The sequence below is a fragment of the Amblyraja radiata genome, chromosome 19 (assembly GCF_010909765.2).
Source record: "Amblyraja radiata isolate CabotCenter1 chromosome 19, sAmbRad1.1.pri, whole genome shotgun sequence".
NCBI classification, from domain to species: domain Eukaryota; kingdom Metazoa; phylum Chordata; class Chondrichthyes; order Rajiformes; family Rajidae; genus Amblyraja; species Amblyraja radiata.
Genome location: NC_045974.1, coordinates 47,492,375 through 47,511,118, shown reverse-complemented (window position 1 = coordinate 47,511,118; position 18,744 = coordinate 47,492,375). Strand labels below are relative to the sequence as shown.

At 45.8% G+C, this 18,744-nt stretch overlaps 1 long non-coding RNA gene across 1 annotated transcript; it reads left to right on the top strand.

Moving 5' to 3' along the window:
* The first annotated feature begins 9,548 nt into the window (after positions 1-9,548).
* LOC116984238 lies at positions 9,549-9,900 on the top strand. Its single transcript, XR_004414943.1, has 2 exons — positions 9,549-9,666; positions 9,830-9,900. It is a non-coding gene; the product is annotated as an uncharacterized LOC116984238 (long non-coding RNA).
* The last annotated feature ends 8,844 nt before the right edge of the window (positions 9,901-18,744 follow it).

Genomic DNA, 18,744 nt, shown 5'->3' with positions numbered 1-18,744 from the left:
TCAGTTGCCTGATAACAGAAGATGGGATAACATTGAACTGGTGTGAAAGGGTATTCAATGGATGGTGTGAACTCGATGGTCCGAAGGGCCTGTTTCCATTCTGTATCTCTAAACTTAACTGACCACAGGCCTGAGGAGTGAATGCAAACGACTGGTCAAATAATGGGGTAGCATTTTTCTAAGATACATACAAAATACTGGAGTAACTCAGTGGGTCAGGCAGCATCTGTGGGGAGAAGGAATGGGTAATGATTCGGGTCGAGACCCTTCTTCAAACAGAGTCAGGGGAGAGGGAGTCTGGAGATATGGAAGGTTAAGGTGTGAAAATGACATCAAAGCAGCCGATGCAGATCGAAGCGGAACATTTTTCTAACATTTGTTTGGTTTCTGGTAACAGGTAACTCTTATTTAATCCCTTTCAGAAGATCCTCAGTGCCCCCCCCCCCCCCTCTCAATACACCTAGCATCTGAAGTAAATACTTTTTCCTTTCCACTCCAGGTGACCAACAAAGACAGGGCCCCGGTCGTAATCCAGAGAGCCATGCCCATGAACAACTTGAAGGGGATTGGCTGGACTATCAGCTTGTCCTGATCCTCTCAGAAGACAGAGGTGAGGAATATAACATAGGTTCCTTGATGCTGGAAGATGTACAGTCTTCTGCCTAAACTCAATGTGTTGGAGGAGCTCAGCATATCAAGGTGGCACAGCGGTAGAGTTGCTGCCTTAGAGCATTAGAGACCCCAGTTCCATCTTGACTCCAGGTGTTGTCTGTACGGAGTTTGTACATTCTCCCATGACCACATGAGTTTTCTCCGGGTACTATGGTTTCCTCCCACCCTCCAAAGACATGCAGGTTTGTAGGTTAATTGGCTTCCATCAAGTATCTGTCTATGGTGTGTAGGATAGTGCTAGTGTACAGGTGATCGCGGGTCCGCGTGGACTAGATGGGCCGAAGAGCCTGTTTCCAATCTGTGTACACTAAAATACTGAACAAAACAAAACTAAATTATTTGTGAAGGGAATGGGCAGGCGACATTTCAGGTTGGAACCATTCATACTGGATGAGGAACCCACATCCAGTTAGGGTTGAGTCTGAAGAAGGGCTCCAACACAAAATATCGCCTGTCCATGCCTTCCAATGTGTGGAAGTAGGCACTTTGGCCCAACACGCTCATGTCAACCAACATGCCCCATCTACACTAGTCTCACCTGCCTGCGTTTGGCCCATGGCCCTCTAAACCAATGCTATCCATCTAGTTGTATAAAAGGTTTTTAAACATTGTGATAGTTTTCGCTAGAGATACAGAGTCCACGCCAACCATCCTTCTCACTAGTTATATGTGATCCCACTTTCTCACCCACACCATACACACATGGGGCCATTTTTACAGAGGTCCGTTAATCTACAATTGTAGATGGGATATGAATGAAACCGTAGCACCCGGAGGAAAAGCATGCGATCACGGGGTGAACGTGCAAACGCCACACTTACAACACCCGTGGTCAGCATGGAACCCGGGTCTCTGGCATTGTGAGGCAGTGGCTCTGCCTGCTGAGCCTCTGTGCTGTGCTAAGGATACAGCACGAAACAGGCCTTTCGGCCCACCGAGTCCACGCTGACCATCGATCAACTGTCCACACTAGCTCCATGTTATCCCACTTTGTCACCCACTCCCTACTCACTAGGGGCAATTTACAGACCAATTAAACAATTATTGACATTATAGGTACCAACGACATAGGTAAAAAAAGAGAAGAGGTCCTGAAAGAAGAATTTAGGGAGTTAGGTAGAGAGTTAAGGAGAAGGACTGCAAAGGTAACAATCTCAGGATTACTGCCTGTGCCACGCGACAGTGAGAGTAGGAATGGAGCGAGGTGGAGGATAAATGAGTGGATGAGGGACTGGTGCAGTGGGTATGGATTCAAGTTTCTGGATCATTGGGACCTCTTTTGGGGAAGGTGCGACCTGTACAGAAAGGACGGGTTGCACTTGAACTCGAGGGGGACCAATATCCTGGCGGGGAGATTTGCAAAGGCTACTGGGGAGACTTTAAACTAGTATGGTTGGGGGGAGGGACTCAAATTGGGAAAGCTAGCAGTCAGTGTGTGAGGCAGGAGGCAGAGAATGGTAGCACTCTGACCCAAAATGTAGGGGAGAGAGAAGAAAAATACAATAAACAGAGAATAAGAGAGGGTGGGTTTCTTAAATGTGTATATTTTAATGCTAGGAGCATTGTAAGAAAGGTGGATGAACTTAGAGCCTGGATTGACACCTGGAAGTATGATGTTGTGGCGATCAGTGAAACATGGTTGCAGGAGGGCTGTGATTGGAAACTAAATATCCCAGGATTTTGTTGCTTCAGGTGTGATAGAATTGGAGGGGCAAGAGGTGGAGGTGTTGCATTGCTTATCAGGGAAGGTATTACAGCAGTGCTTTGGCAGGATGGATTAGAGGGCTCGTCTAGGGATGCTATTTGGGTGGAACTGAGAAATGGGAAAGGGGTAGCAACACTTATAGGGGTGTATTATAGACCGCCAAATGGGGAGCGAGAATTGGAAGAGCAAATATGTAAGGAGATTGCAGATATTAGTAGTCTTCTTCTTTTCGTGTCTTTGAAGCTGGTTGGCTATATGACAGTTTCCCATTCCTTTACACAGTCCTTTGCGTTTTTATTGAACACTGCAAGATCCTTTGAGCTGCACTGGTTGGGTAGTAGGGGACAGACAAGGCAGTGCTGCATTGCATGGTCCTCTTCTCCACATTCACAGGTGGTTTGGCCAGTTTCATAGCCCCATCTGGCCATGGCAGCTTTTGATCGCCCTGTTCCTGTTCTCAGGCGGTTGAGCGTCTTCCACTGGACCCATGGTGCTTCTGAGCCCGGAGGGAGGGCTTCAGAAGGAGGGATACCCATGTCAGTAGGAGGGGAGTCGTCCTCAAGCCTTTTTGTCCATAGTTGGAGTCTGGTTTCTTCCCGTGATGTTATTAGGGGCTGGACATGGCTGAGAAAGCTTCTCCTGGACTTCAGCCGTTGGGCCGGGGGTACACGTCCATAGAGGAGGTGGCGTTCATCACTGGTGGCCTTGGTCATCTCTACTCGGCTAGCGACTTCCCGTCTCACATCAGCAGAGGCAATGCCAGCGAGGAGGTGCAGGTTGTTTATGTTGGTGGGCTTCAAGCAGCCAGTGATTGAGCGGCAGGTGTTATTCAACGCTGGGTCTAGTTTCTTGGCATGGGATGATCTCTCCCAAACAGGACACGCATACTCCGCAGAGGAGTAGCACAGGGCCAGAGCAGTAGATCTTAATGTGTGTGCTGTGGCTCCCCATTTGGAGTTGGTCAGCTTCCGGAGGATGTTATTTCGGGAGTTAACTTTCAGTTTGGTGTTTTTGACGTGTTCCTTATAGGAGAGAGTGCGATCCAGTGTTACACCGAGGTAGACAGGGTTGGTGCAGTGCCCAAGAGGTGTCCAGACCATGTGATGTTAAGGGGTCTGTTTGCTTCCCGGTTCCTGAGATGGAACGAGCAGGCTTGGGTCTTCGCAGGGTTTGCGTGTAGGTGGTTGCGCTCGTAGTAGAGGTGTAGCTCATCTAGGGCTGAGGTGAGATTCGCTTCTACAGCTTCAAACGTACTCTCTTGGGATGTTACACAGAGGTCATCGGCGTAGATGAACCGCTCAGTGTTCTGGTCCATTGGCTGGTCATTGGTGTAGATGTTATTTAGTAGTGAAGCCAGCACACTACCTTGAGGCAAGCCATTCCGTTGTCGTCGCCAGCGACTTTGCTTGTTGTTAAGGACAACATAGAAGCGCCTATCTTTCAGGAGGGCTCCGATGAGGTCCGTGAGTGCCAGGTCTTTGGTATTCTCCAAGATCTTTTTTAGGAGGAGGCGGTGGTTCACAGTGTCATACGCGGCAGACAGATCAACAAAGACGGCTCCTGTCACCAGTCCTTTCTGGAACCCGTCTTCAATGTGCTGTGTGAGATTCAGAAGTTGACTTGTTGTGGATTTGCCAGGTCGGAATCCAGCTTGTTGAGGGATGATGGCTGGTTCAGCGACTGGGGCAAGCCTGTTGAGGATCAGGCGCTCAAACAGTTTGTACGGGTGGCATAGCAGGGAGATTGGGCGGAAGCTCTTTGCATATGCTGGACCTTTACCGGGTTTTAGAAGAGCGATGATTTTGGTTTTCCTCCAGATCTTTGGGATGTTTCTTGTCAGCATGCAGTTGTTCATCAGCTCAAGGACCCACTTCCGTGTCAGAGGTCCAAACTGCTTGATCTCCTCTGTGAAAATATTAGTAGTAAGCACAAGGTAGTGATTGTGGGAGATTTTAATTTTCCACACATAGACTGGGAAACACATTCTGTAAATGGGCTGGATGGGTTGGAGTTTGTAAAATGTGTGCAGGATAGTTTTTTGCAGCAATACATAGAAGTACCTACTAGAGAAGGGGCGGTGCTGGACCTCCTGTTAGGAAATGAGACGGGTCAGGTGGCAGAGGTATGCGTTGGGGAACAGTTCGGGACCAGTGATCACAATACCATTAGTTTCAATATAATTATGGAGAGGGTCAGAACTGGACCTAGGGTTGAGATTTTTGATTGGAGATAGGCTAACTTTGAGGAGATGCGAAAGGATTTAAAAGGCGTAAATTGGGACATTTTGTTTTATGGGAAAGATGTGGAAGAGAAATGGAGTACATTTAAAGATGAAATTTTAAGAGTACAGAATCTTTATGTCCCTGTTCGGTTGAAAGGAAATAGTAAAAATCGGAAAGAGCCATGGTTTTCAAGGGAAATTGGACATTTGGTTCGGAAAAAGAGGGAGATCTACAATAATTATAGGCAGCATGGAGTAAATGAGGTGCTTGAGGAGTATAAAGAATGTAAAAAGAATCTTAAGAAAGAAATTAGAAAAGCTAAAAGAAGATATGAGGTTGCTTTGGCAAGTAAGGTGAAAGTAAACCCAAAGGGTTTCTACAGCTATATTAATAGCAAAAGGATTACGAGGGATAAAATTGGTCCATTAGAGAGTCAGAGTGGACAGCTATCTGCAGAGCCAAAAGAGATGGGGGAGATATTGAACAATTTCTTTTCTTGGGTATTCACCAAGGAGAAGGATATTGAATTATGTGAGGTAAGGGAAACAAGTAGAGTAGCTATGGAAACTATGAGATTCAAAGAAGAGGAAGTACTGACACTTTTGAGAAATATAAAAGTGGATAAGTCTCCAGGTCCGGACGGGATATTCCCTAGGACATTGAGGGAAGTTAGTGTAGAAATAGCAGGGGCTATGACAGAAATATTTCAAATGTCATTAGAAACGGGAATAGTGCCGGAGGATTGGCGTACTGCGCATGTTTTTCCATTGTTTAAAAAGGGGTCTAAGAGTAAACCTAGCAATTATAGACCTGTTAGTTTGATGTCAGTGGTGGGCAAATTAATGGAAAGGATACTTAGAGATAATATATATAAGCATCTGGATAAACAGGGTCTGATTAGGAACAGTCAACATGGATTTGTGCCTGGAAGGTCATGTTTGACCAATCTTCTTGAATTTTTTGAAGAGGTTACTCGGGAAATTGATGAGGGTAAAGCAGTGGATGTTGTATATATGGACTTCAGTAAGGCCTTTGACAAGGTTCCTCATGGAAGGTTGGTTAAGAAGGTTCAATGGTTGGGTATTAATGGTGGAGTAGCAAGATGGATTCAACAGTGGCTGAATGGGAGATGCCAGAGAGTAATGGTGGATGGTTGTTTGTCAGGTTGGAGGCCGGTGACTAGTGGGGTGCCACAGGGATCTGTGTTGGGTCCACTGTTGTTTGTCATGTACATCAATGATCTGGATGATGGTGTGTAAATTGGATTAGTAAGTATGCAGATGATACTAAGATGGGTGGGGTTGTGGATAATGAAGTAGATTTTCAAAGTCTACAGAGAGATTTATGCCAGTTGGAAGAGTGGCCTGAAAGATGGCAGATGGAGTTTAATGCTGATAAGTGTGAGGTGCTACATCTTGGCAGGACAAATCAAAATAGGACGTACATGGTAAATGGTAGGGAATTGAAGAATGCAGGTGAACAGAGGGATCTGGGAATAACTGTGCACAGTTCCCTGAAAGTGGAATCTCATGTAGATAGGGTGGTAAAGAAAGCTTTTGGTGTGCTGGCCTTTATAAATCAGAGCATTGAGTATAGAAGTTGGGATGTAATGTTAAAATTGTACAAGGCATTGGTGAGGCCAATTCTGGAGTATGAGGTACAATTTTGGTCGCCTAATTATAGGAAGGATGTCAACAAAATAGAGAGAGTACAGAGGCGATTTACTAGAATGTTGCCTGGGTTTCAGCAACTAAGTTACAGAGACAGGTTGAACAAGTTAGGGCTTTATTCTTTGGAGCGCAGAAGGTTAAGGGGGGACTTGATAGAGGTCTTTAAAATGATGAGAGGGATAGACAGAGTTGACGTGGATAAGCTTTTCCCACTGAGAGTAGGGAAGATTCAAACAAGGGGACATGACTTGAGAATTAAGGGACAGAAGTTTAGGGGTAACATGAGGGGGAACTTTACTCAGAGAGTGGTGGCTGTGTGGAATGAGCTTCCAGTGAAGGTGGTGGAGGCAGGTTCGTTTTTATCATTTAAAAATAAATTGGATAGTTATATGGACGGGAAAGGAATGGAGGGTTATGGTCTGAGCGCAGGTATATGGGACTAGGGGAGAATACGTGTTCGGCACGGACTAGAAGGGCCGAGATGGCCTGTTTCCGTGCTGTAATTGTTATATGGTTATATGGTTATAATATTATTGAGTGCAAATCAAAGTGATGTAAACCCTTTTGTAGTGTGCTTCAAGATTTGAGACGGCATTGCAACTAAGCCCCACTCTGAATCATTTAGAATTCTATAACTTCTACAGCACATGCCTTTAGAAAGGAGATGAGGAGGAATTTATTTAGCCAAAGGTTGGTGAATCTGTGGAATTTATTGCCACAGACGGCTGAAGTCAATGAATATTTTTATAATAGAGATTGTCAGATTCTTGATTAGTACAGGTGTCAGGGCTTATGAGGAGAAGAGAGAAGAATGGGGTTGAGATGGAAATATAGATCAGCCACAATTGAAGGGTGGAGTAAACCCAATGTGCTGAATGGCATAATTCTACTCCTATGACTTACAAACTTGTTCACTGGATATGTAGCTTTCTATTCACAAAGCAAGACTGCAATGTAAATAAGTGTAAAAGCAAAGAACTGCAGATGCTGGTTTCATACCAAAGATAGACATGAAGTGCTGGAGTAACACAGCGGGTCAGGCAACGTCTCAGGAGAAAATAGATGGGTGATGTTTCGGGTCGGGACCCTTCTTCACACTGAATGTAGGTGGGGGGGGCGGAAGGAAGAGGTGAGGAGCTGGAGGTGAGAAAATCAGAAGCAATCAGGGTTGGCCACAAATGAGCTCAGGTGGGGCTGTGCCTGGTAGATCCATTATTGGCTAGTTGAAGGTGTGATCTCAAGAGAAACAAAGTGGAGAACTGTGGTAAAATGACTAGGGAGGAGGAAGGGGGGGGGAGGGGGAGTGGATGTAAGATGAAGTTATTTAAAATTTGACAATTCAATGTTCATAGAGCATTCCTGAACTATGTACATAGTTTATAGCAAACGGATTTGAGTATAAGAGCAGGGAGGTTCTACTGCAGTTGTACAGGGTCTTGGTGAGACCACACCTGGAGTATTGCGTACAGTTTTGGTCTTCTAATCTGAGGAAATAGATTCTTGCCATAGAGGGAGTACAGAAAAGGTTCACCAGACAGATTCCTGGGATGGCAGGACATTCATATGAAGAAAGAATGGATACTCGGCTTGTACACGCTAGAATTTAGAAGATTGAGCGGGGATCTTGTAGAAATGTACAAAATCCTTAAGGGGTTGGACAGGCTAGATGCAGGAAGATTATTCCCGATGTTGGGGAAGTCCAGAACAAGGGGTTACAGTTTAAGGATAAGGGGGAAGTATTTTAGGACCGAGATGAAAAAATCTTTTTTTACACAGAGAGTGGTGAATCTGTGGAATTCTCTGCCACAGAAGGTAGTTAAGGCCAGTTCATTGGCTATATTTAAGAGGGAGTTAGATGTGGCCCTTGTGGCTAAAGGGATCAGGGGGTATGGAGAGAAGGCACGTATGAGATATTGATTTGGATGATCAGCCAAGATCATATTGAATGGTGGTGCAGGCTCGAAGGGCCGAATGGCCTACTCCTGTACCTATTTTCTATGTTTCTGTGTACCTCTTTGGTGACCCTCGGACTATCTTTGATCGGACTTTGCTGGCTTTGCCTTGCACTAAACGTTATTCCCTTATCATATATCTATAAACTGTAAAGGGATCATCATGTATTGTCTTTCTGCTGAATGGTTAGCACGCAACAAAAATCTTTTTGCTGTGCCTCGGTACACGTGGCAATAAACTAAACTGTAACTAACATGAAGCTATGTACAAGTTGCCCAAATGAAATGTGAGGTGCTGTTCCTCCAGCTTGCATGTGGCCTCACTCTGGCAGTGGAGAAAACCCAGGACAGAAAGCTCATTGTGGGTCATGAGGAATAGGAGTAGGATTAGGCCATTCGGCCCATCAATCAAACTCCGACATTCAATCATGGTTGATCTATCTCTCCCTCCTAACCCCATTCCCTGCCTTCTCCCCATAACCCCTGACACCTGTACTAATCAAGAATCTATCTGTGCTTTGTTTATTGACTTGGCCTCAACAGCCTTCAGTGGCAAAGAATTCCACAGATTCACCACTCCTCATCTCCTTCCTAAAAGAACATCCTTTAATTCTGAAGCAGTGTTCAAAGCAGGGATGAAGGTGTAAGTTATTTGCCTTGCAACACAGTGGGGAATGTGAGGTCGCTGAAAAAAACAAGATGGTCGTGCTGCCTGCACTGGTGTGGACTCAGAGGGAGTGCCGTGTGTGCAGTGATGTTGGTGTTTATGGGGTCATGGCGCCATGAGAACTTCCTGGAGTCTGGTGCGAGTGTGGGCAGCTTTCTGACTGTTCGGGTGGACAGGGACTGCAGAGAGAGAGTGATAGCGATCGGTACAACTCTGGTCACATCACGGTGAAGGGGCGTGTGTGTGTGGCCTGGACATTGAACAGATGGCTGTGGATCTCCGCTTCTGCTGTGTGCACTGGAGATTCTCACACGCCGCTGTGGTGGGTGTTTATGTTTAATCTTTAAGTAGTTTTGTATCTTGTTGCATTTTTTGGTGTGACTGTATGGTAAATCAAATTTCACTGTACCTCGGTACACGTGACAACAAAGGACCATTGAAATATTTGTCAGACGGGCGATCACGCAGGCCTCGTAGGCCTCGTGTTCAGTGAAACGGTCGCCCAGTCTACGTTTGAAAATGTACCCATTGTTTTTTCCTCTTCTGCCCCCAGGGTTGGTCATTCCAGACGATGGGAACATATATTACGCGGTAGGCCCCTCTGCAAATTTGATTTCATCCTGAGGAAGTGGAGGATAGGATATGAAGTGCAACAACCTCTCCAGGATGGCCATGATGGGAATCATTGCAGACAGAATCTTGGCAAGCAGAATAAGCAAGGTCAGGCTGTGAGAGGAGGCCGGGATCGGTGTCGGTGCTTTCACACCCTTTGGCGGAGGTGAACCTTACCATTCAGTATTGAGAACCCTGGAATATATGTAAATACATTTGCCTTGATTGTATTTACCCAACATCGTGGATGACGTTGGGTAAAAACCCTACCCTCCTCCTTTGGAAGACAATGATTGTTCATTGTCCAGCCCTGCTCGGATGGAACTGAGATGTACTCAGGCTGGAGAGCGGTGGGCAGCTTCCCCTGCGGCCCTGTGAACTTCAATTGGGGAGGCAAGGAAAAAAATGTATTGGCCAACTCACCCATTCACTCTCACTCTCTCACTCTCACTCACTCTCACTCACTCTCACTCACTCTCAGTCACTCTCACTCACTCTCACTCACTCCCACTCACTCCCACTCACTCCCACTCACTCTCACTCACTCTCACTCACTCTCACTCTCACTCACTCTCACTCACTCTCACTCACTCACTCTCTCACTCTCACTCACTCTCACTCTCACTCACTCACTCACTCACTCACTCACTCACTCTCTCACTCTCACTCATTCTCTCACTCGCTCTCGCTCACCAGGGTTGCAGATTGAATTTTTAATTTAAGGCCAAACAACACTAGAAAAAAAAGATAAAGAACCCAGACAATACAATAAAAACCAGAACAAAGCTAAACAATCTTTAATATATTTGTCATGCACACATGACATGAAAAGTTCCAGATCCAGATCTCATTACTCCCCCCCCCCCCCCCCCCCGCACTGGTATGAGTGGAACATACAGCATAAATGTTGTCCGATGTGAAGTTTATCAGCATTTCTGGAGATGCAGTGAAGTCTTCGCAACATTTGTTTGAAAGCAATAATTCTGCCCTGATTCGCACAATAGCATCAAGAAGATTCAGCTGCATTCTGTTTCTTGTCTTCGTTTTAACAGAGTATACAAGAGAAAATATCCTCTCAACTACAGCATTGCTGATGAGGGTTATTAGGCAAGTAAGGGCAAAGGTGGCGAGCTCTTTAATTGCCTGATGCTGAAGTACACCAATCCAAAACTGTTCAGTGTCTGTAGGGAATCTATATTTCTTAAATGGAGCTTCTTCTTTACATCTATCGTCGTGGCTATCCCTCGAGGTCGAAGGATAATGGTCTACGTTCTGTCGTTTTTATGTTCTGTTGTTTTTATGGACTCTCAGGTGGCTTATGAGTCCAATCCTGGCTTTGAAAGTTCTTCGACATTCAGGACAGGTAATTCCAGATGGCAGATCGGGCTTTGGTGTTGCTGCCTCTCTTTCCATTTTCTTCTAATTTCTTCTAATTCTGCGCATCTCTTGGCTTCGAATGTCGCTGTTCCTTCTTGGATGATGGTTCGCCAGAGTTTCTTGTCCTTGGCATTGGTACCATAACATTCTTGAAGTAACCTTCTTGCCTCTTGATAGCCTTGGCTGTCAGACAACTTTCTACAAGTACTTTAGCATTTCCGCTTGTGTTATACGCCAGAAATCATAAGCGCTCTATTTCATCAGTAATTTTCATTTTTACTACTTTGTCAAATGCCATTATGAAAGCTTCATACCGCAAAGGATAACCATTATATGTAGGAATGTCTATTGGTGGTAGGGTGAAAGATAGACTTTGTTTAACTACGAGCTTGTTGAATTCAGCTTGCTACTCCGCCAATTCACGTAATCCATCTTGAGATTCTTGGCTTGGCGCAAACAAATGATAGACCGGTCTCTGATAATAATACTGGCTTGCTCGAGAATGTGTTACAGGCCTCAGAGAAGCGTACTGAGCTGGTGGTTTGTCCCGAGCCTCCACAGATGCCCCATCAGTAGTTTGCTTCAGTCTAGCACCCAGTTGCTGAGATGAAGTTTTGTCCATATTTTGGCTACATGCTAGTTCTGAGTTACGAGGCCGGATATCCTCTGGCTACAGATTTGATTTAGCTGGTGTTTCTTTTTGGCAGTACCTTTTCTCTCTTTTTTTTAAATATACTCTTTTATTGGCATTCCACAGCCAACACATTTCCATAAAACGGGTTTCAGGTATAATGCTATAAGTATACATCATCCACTTCTGTTTGTCTTGAATTGCCTCTTTTTGAGATTTGTACAAAACAAATATAGAAACAAGAACACAGTAAAAACTACAAACACTTAGGGAGTGATCCTTTCTTTATCATATAATCAAAAATTTGTAAAAATAAAGTCTGGCCTATGAGGCGTTACATAGTTAACCCAATTTTCCCAGCATGACACAAATAAATCCAGTTTAAAGTTAATATGCTGTTATTTTCTCCATTTTATAAATATCCATTGTGATGTCCATCCATGCATTCAGAGTTGGGCTCTCCTTTGATAACCATTTCTTTGTCAGAGCTTTTTTACCAGCTACCATCAATACATTCAGTAGGTATTTGTCTTTTTTCTGCCAATCTTCAGGTATGTCCAAAAGACATGGTCTTACTCTCCAGGGGCACATGACATCTAAAAATGTCTTGCAAGGCATCATGTAACTCTCTCCAAGAATCATTAATAACAGGGCAATCGCAGAGAACATGGTAATGATCTGCCTTTAAATTTCCATATTTTCTCCAACGAACTGGAGAGTTCCCACCGTAATGGGATTTCTGAGAAGGCGTAATAAAATACAGTACCAGGCTTTTCCAACTAAACTCCCTCCAGTTTTGTGAGCTGGTACACTTCCATTGATAACTCCATATTGCTGTCCATTTTCCTCGGATATGATTATCCCTCCTTCCTTCTCCCATTTCATTTTAATATATAAAGTTGAGTGTGATTTAAGATTCAGATTCAGATTCAGATTCAACTTTAATTGTCATTGTGCAGTGTGCAGTACAGAGACAACGAAATGCAGTTAGCATCTCACTGGAAGAGCGACATAGAATATGAGCAATAAATACATCTATTTACATGTATACAGTCATAGTGTTTTCCTGGTGGGAGGAGTGACCGGGGGGTGGGGGGTGGGGGTGATTGGCAATCACCGAGGTACATTGTTGAGTAGTGTAACAGCCGCAGGGAAGAAGCTGTTCCTGGACCAGTTGGTCCGGCAACGGAGATACCTGTAGCGCCTCCCGGATGGTAGGAGGGTAAACAGTCCATGGTTGGGGTGAGAGCAGTCCTTGGCGATGCTGAGCGCCCTCCGCAGACAACGCTTGCTTTGTATCAGGCTTTTCCAACTAAACTCCCTCCAGTTTTGTGAGCTGGTACACTTCCATTGACACCTCCATATTGCTGACCATTTTTCCTCGGATATGATTATCCCTCTTTCCTTCTCCCATTTCCTTTTAATATATAGTGTTGAGTGTGATTTAAGATTCAGATTCAGATTCAACTTTATTGTCATTGACAGTGTACAGTACAGAGACAACGAAATGCAGTTAGCATCTCCCTAGAAGAGCGAAATAAATATGAGCAATAAATAAATCTGTTTACGTGCAAACAGTCATAGTATTTTTTTCCTGGTGGGAGGAGTGTTCGGGGGGGGGGAGTGATTGGCAATCACCGAGGTACATTGTTGAGTAGTGTAACAGCCGCAGGGAAGAAGCTGTTCTTGGACCTACTGGTCCGGCAACGGAGAGACCTGTAGCGCCTCCCGGATGGTGGGAGGTTAAACAGTCTGTGGTTGGGGTGAGAGCAGTCATTGCCGATGCTTAGCGCCCTTCGCAGACAATGCTTGCTTTGGACAGACTCAATGGAGGGGAGTGAAGAACCGGTGATGCGTTGGGAAATTTTCACCACCCTCTGCAGTGCTTTCCGGTCGGAGTCAGAGCAGTTGCCATACCGTACTGTGATACAGTTGGTAAGGATGCTCTCGCTGGTGCAGCGGTAGAAGTTCACCAGGATCTGAGGAGACAGATGGACCTTCTTTAGTCTCTTCAGGAAGAAGGGACGCTGGTGAGCCTTCTTGACCAGAGTTGAGGTATTGTGGGTCCAAGAGAGGTCATCGGAGATGTTGACCCCCAGGAACCTGAAGCTGGAAACACGTTCCACCTCCGTCCCGTTAATGTGGATGGGGGTGTGCGTGCCACCCCTAGACTTCCTGAAGTCTACAATGAGCTCCTTGGTCTTCTTGGAGTTAAGGGCCAGGTTGTTGTCAGCGCACCATGCTGCTAGGAGCTGGACCTCCTCCGTATAGGCCGACTCATCATTGTTGCTGATGAGGCCAATCACCGTTGTATCACCTGCATACTTGATGATGGTGTTAGTACCATGTACAGGTGTGCAGTCGTAGGTGAAGAGGGAGTAGAGGAGGGGGCTCAGCACACAGCCCTGTGGAACGCCGGTGTTCAGGGTGAGGGTTGAAGAGGTGTGCTTGTCTAACCTAACAGACGGGTCTGTTGGTTAGAAAGTCCAGTATCCAGTTGCAGAGGGATGGGTCGATGCCCAGGGCACCAAGTTTGGTGATCAGTTTAGAGGGTATGATGGTGTTGAATGCTGAGCTGTAATCGATGAACAGCATTCTTACGTAAGTGTCTCTGTTGTCGAGGTGGGAGAGGGCGGAGTGAAGTGCCGTTGAGAGATAACATGAGGGGGAACTTCTTTACTCAGAGAGTGGTAGCGGTGTGGAATGAGCTTCGAGTGGAAGTGGTGGCGGCAGGTTCGTTGGTATCATTTAAAAATAAATTGGATAGGCATATGGATGAGAAGGGAATGGAGGGTTATGGTATGAGTGCAGGCAGGTGGGATTAAGGGAGAAAAGTTGTTCGGCACGGACTTGTAGGGCCGAGATGGCCTGTTTCCATGCTGTAATTTTTATATGGTTATATGGTTATATGGAGATGGCATCCTCCGTACTCCTGTTCTTGCGGTAGGCAAACTGATAGGGATCCAATGTGGGAGGTAGGCAGCCTTTGAGGTGTGCCAGGACCAGCCTCCTGAAGCACTTGGTGATGATGGGAGTAAGTGCAACTGGGCGGAAGTTGTTGAGGCTTGCCGCAGTGGAGTGTTTTGGCACCGGCACGATGGAGGTGGTTTTAAGGCACGTGGGCACAACTGCTTGGGCAAGTGACAGGTTGATGATGTCAGTCCAGACGTCTGTCAGCTGCGCAGCACAAGCCCTGAGGACGCGCCCGGGTATGCCATCAGGCCAGCAGCCTTACGTGCATTAGTCCTACTCAGTGCCACGTACACGTCGTAGGGGGTGAGTGTGAGGGGCTGGTGATCGGCAGGGAGCACCGCCTTGATGGCCATCTCTAGATTGTCCCTGTCAAAGCGGCCATAGAAGTGGTTAAGCTCCTCAAGGAAGGAGGCGTCGCTGGATGTGGGTGTGGTGTTGGTGGGTCTATAGTCCGTGATGGCCTGGATGCCTGCCACATGCGTCGGGAGTCGGAGTTGTTGTTGAAGTGCTCCTCAATCCTGAGCTTATGGCAGTGCTTGGCCTTCTTGATGCCCCTCTTCAGGTTAGTCCTGGATGAACTGTAGGCTCGAGCATCGCCTGACCTGAAAGCGGTGTCCCGTGCTTTCAGCAGTAGCCTGACCTCGCTGTTCATCCATGGCTTCTGATTCGGGAATATGGTCACCCGTTTGAGGGAGGTAACACTGTTGATGGTGGAGTTTATAAAGTCCAGAACAGAGGATGTATAGGAATCAATGTCCGTGTGGGAGTCAAGGGTGGCCTGGGCTGCAAACGCCTTCCAGTTAGTGTTTCCAAAACACTGCTGAAGTGTGGAGTCCGCTTCCTCTGACCAGACTTTAACTGTCCTCACAGTGGGTTTAACCCGTCTGATGAGTGGGGAGTACTCCTGGCACCACATCACCCCAGTCCTCAAAGAACTTCACTGGCTTCCCATTTTCCACCTGATCATCTACAAAATCCTGGTCCTCACCTACAAAGCCCTCAACCACTTGGCCCCCCCTTATCTCACTGACCTCCTCTCACCCTACCAACCCTCACGGTCCCTCAGATCCATTTCAGACGGTCTCCTCTCCATTCTGAAATCCAACCTCTGCACTTTTGGAGACAGAGCCTTCTCCAGGGCAGCTCCCAGGCTCTGGAACTCCCTCCCACAATTGATCCGAACTTCTGAGTCCCTCACCATCTTCCAGTCCCGCCTCAAGACCCATCTCTTCACCTCTGCATACCCTTAGTCCCATGTCCCCCTCCCCTTTGCATCTCTGTCTTATTGCCCTATTTTGTTTTGTTCTTGACTCACCATGTAAAGCGACTTTGAGTCCTTGAAAAGCGCTATACAAATAAAATGTATTATTATTACTTTGGAGCAGGAACAATGAGAGGTGATCAGACTGCCCAAGGTGGGGGAGGGGGACGGCTTTGTAAGCTTCAGCCATGTTAGTGTAGACTTTGTCCAGTGTCTTGTCTTCTCTAGTGGCGAAGGAGACATGTTGGTGGAATTTGAGGAGTACAGTCTTCAGGTTGGAGTGATTGAAGTCACCCGCAACAATGAAGGTTGCCTCGGGGTTGTGAGTCTGTTGTTTGCTAATGGCAGTATGCAGACCTTTCATTGCAAACTTGGCATTAGCATCAGGAGGAATTCAATAACCCTTTATACATACATGAAATAATTTTACTACCAGTATTTGAGTTATACACTTTCCTAAATAATCCCATCAAACCTATACTCGACTCCATTTTATTTTTAACATTTTTATTAACATAGTTCCGCATCTGTAAGTATCGACAGAAGTCTTGTTTTTCTAACAGGAATTTTTCTTTAAGCATTTCAAAATTTAACAGTGTTCCTTCTTTCATCATGTTCCAAAGAGCAGTTATGCCTTTAACTGTCCACTCTTTAAACCTACTATTTAATTTATTAGGAGTAAAGTCTGTGTCATATGCACACCATTTAAGAATTGTAATGTCTTCCTCTAAATTATACTCTGTTATAACAGTTTTCTATATTTTAAGAGTCAATTTTACCCAAGGATTTTCAATAGCATTTATATAATCTTGTAGGTTGCTGCCAGCTATGATGGTTTGTACAGGAATGACGTGTGTTCTCTCTTCAATATGTTTCCATTGAGCATCATATGATGGGTTACACCAGCATATCATAGATCTTAATTACTGTGTTGCCTGATAATAGTCTTTGAGAGAGGGTAGACCCCATCCCCCCCATTTCTTTTGTTAACTGTAAGGTTTTGAGACGGGTCCGAGGTCTTTTACATTGTCATATATATCTTGACAATATTTCGTCCCATTCATTAAATTGTTTTTGATTAATCTCTATTGGTAGAGTCTGAAATAAATATAACAGTCTTGGCAATATGTTCATTTTCATAGATTCAATTCACAAGCTGAGATTTAAGAAAGGAATTGGGTTCCATCTAGCTATATCTTCCTTAATATTTTGGTGTATAGGTGAATAGTTGCATTCTGATAATTCTGTAAAATCCCTTGGTATAATGATGCCCAAATATTTGAGATGTTCTGCCTGCCATGCCAGAGGGTACCTACTTCTGACTTCTGCTGATGGGCTGTAGTTGTATGTAAGCAGTTGTGTTTTACCTATGTTAATCTTGTATCCTGATAGTTGGCGGTATTGTACGAGCGATTGTATCAATTTAGGTAGAGAATTTGTTGGTCGCCCCAAATAAATCAAAATGTCTTCCGCAAAACAGGCCAATTTATGTTCAGTCCCTTGAATACCTTTTAGTCCCTTCAGTACCTTTTATTTCTACATTTTACTTTGGAGTCACGTGAGTGACTACGTGAAGAAGGGCCGTCCGTCTGCGTGCGCGTCATTACGTCTGAACGCAATGCGCACGACGGACTGGCAGGCACTGTGTCCTCCCAGCCGTCAGGATGTGCAGGTAAGGAAAGTTGAATTACTTACCTGCGTTCTTTCGGGCTTGAAGCTATTTGTAGTTTCAGGGCCCAGATGTCGAGGAGATGGTCCGCGGGGAAGTCGGCTGCCGAAGACCGCAGCGTTACCAGTAGCGGGCGACGGTCTTGTTCCCGACATTAGCGCTGGCAGCAGAATCGGCAGGAGACTTCGTGCAGGAGGAGGAGCTCCGTGGTGGTCCTGAGGGACGTAATACCACCCGCAAGTCTAACAAACCCATTGACTCAGATGGGTCCGGGGAAGAGGGATACTCTCCCTCAACAGAGAGCGTCTAAGGACGACTATCCCACATGGAGCAACTTATGGAGAAGTTTCTCCAACAATGATCTGGTCCGAAGGAGGGAGCTGTATCAGCCCGGGCCTACAGGAGGCCGTGCCAGGAGCCTCACACATGGGGCAGCCCAATGTCTTTCTCATTGGAGGGGGAACTACATATGGAAGAAACCACTCTGAATCAGAGTACAAAAGCAGGGGGGGGGGGACTTTCCCAGGGACAAGCAGAAGAAAGGAAGTAAATAAGTAAGTTTTACTTATATAGCACTCTTTAAGTCAACTCGCATTGACACCAAAGTGCTTTACATAAAATGAATAATAAGATTCCATACAACCAAAAGAAAATAAGTACTTCTGCAATCATCCAGGTTCCACTGGGTGCTTCCCTGGATGGAGATCTAGCTAATTGACAGCCCTGGTATTATGGAGAACCCGCAGGCAGCAGCACCTGTTTCAGGGCTGCACAAATGTCTCCTGCTCTGAGGAGAGGAGCATTCACGGTCAGTTTCAGTCTGACCCAAAGCAAGAATCTCATTTAGGTCCGCTGGAGGGGCCATGTCAGCGCAGGCATCCTCAGGGACCTGCGGTAGCACCTGTTTTCAGGGCTGCCTACAAATCTCACTCACAGTGGAGGGGAGTGTGAGTGATCAGTAGGTAACTGATCTCGCATTTAAAGTATGAACATACTGAAGCACATGCATATGGCCTCAAGATCCAGCAGTTGGCAGAATATCCGCACGCTACAAATGCCGGCAAGGGAACAGCACTATCAGGGTGACTTTGGAGAAACCAGCCGCCGAATCCTCTCTTCAGGTAAGACCAGAAGAAGGAAGCAAAAGCTGTCGGACCAATCAAGGTACCAACGACAAGCAAAACTTCATCAGTAGGCGACAACACACCCCACACCTCCATGGGGGTAAGCGGTTCACTGAAGCCGGTGGTAGCTTGAAAGCTGGGCACTGAAATATGATCAGAGTCGTCTTTCAAGGCAGACTCAGAATTATGGCCAGAATTGTCCTACAAGG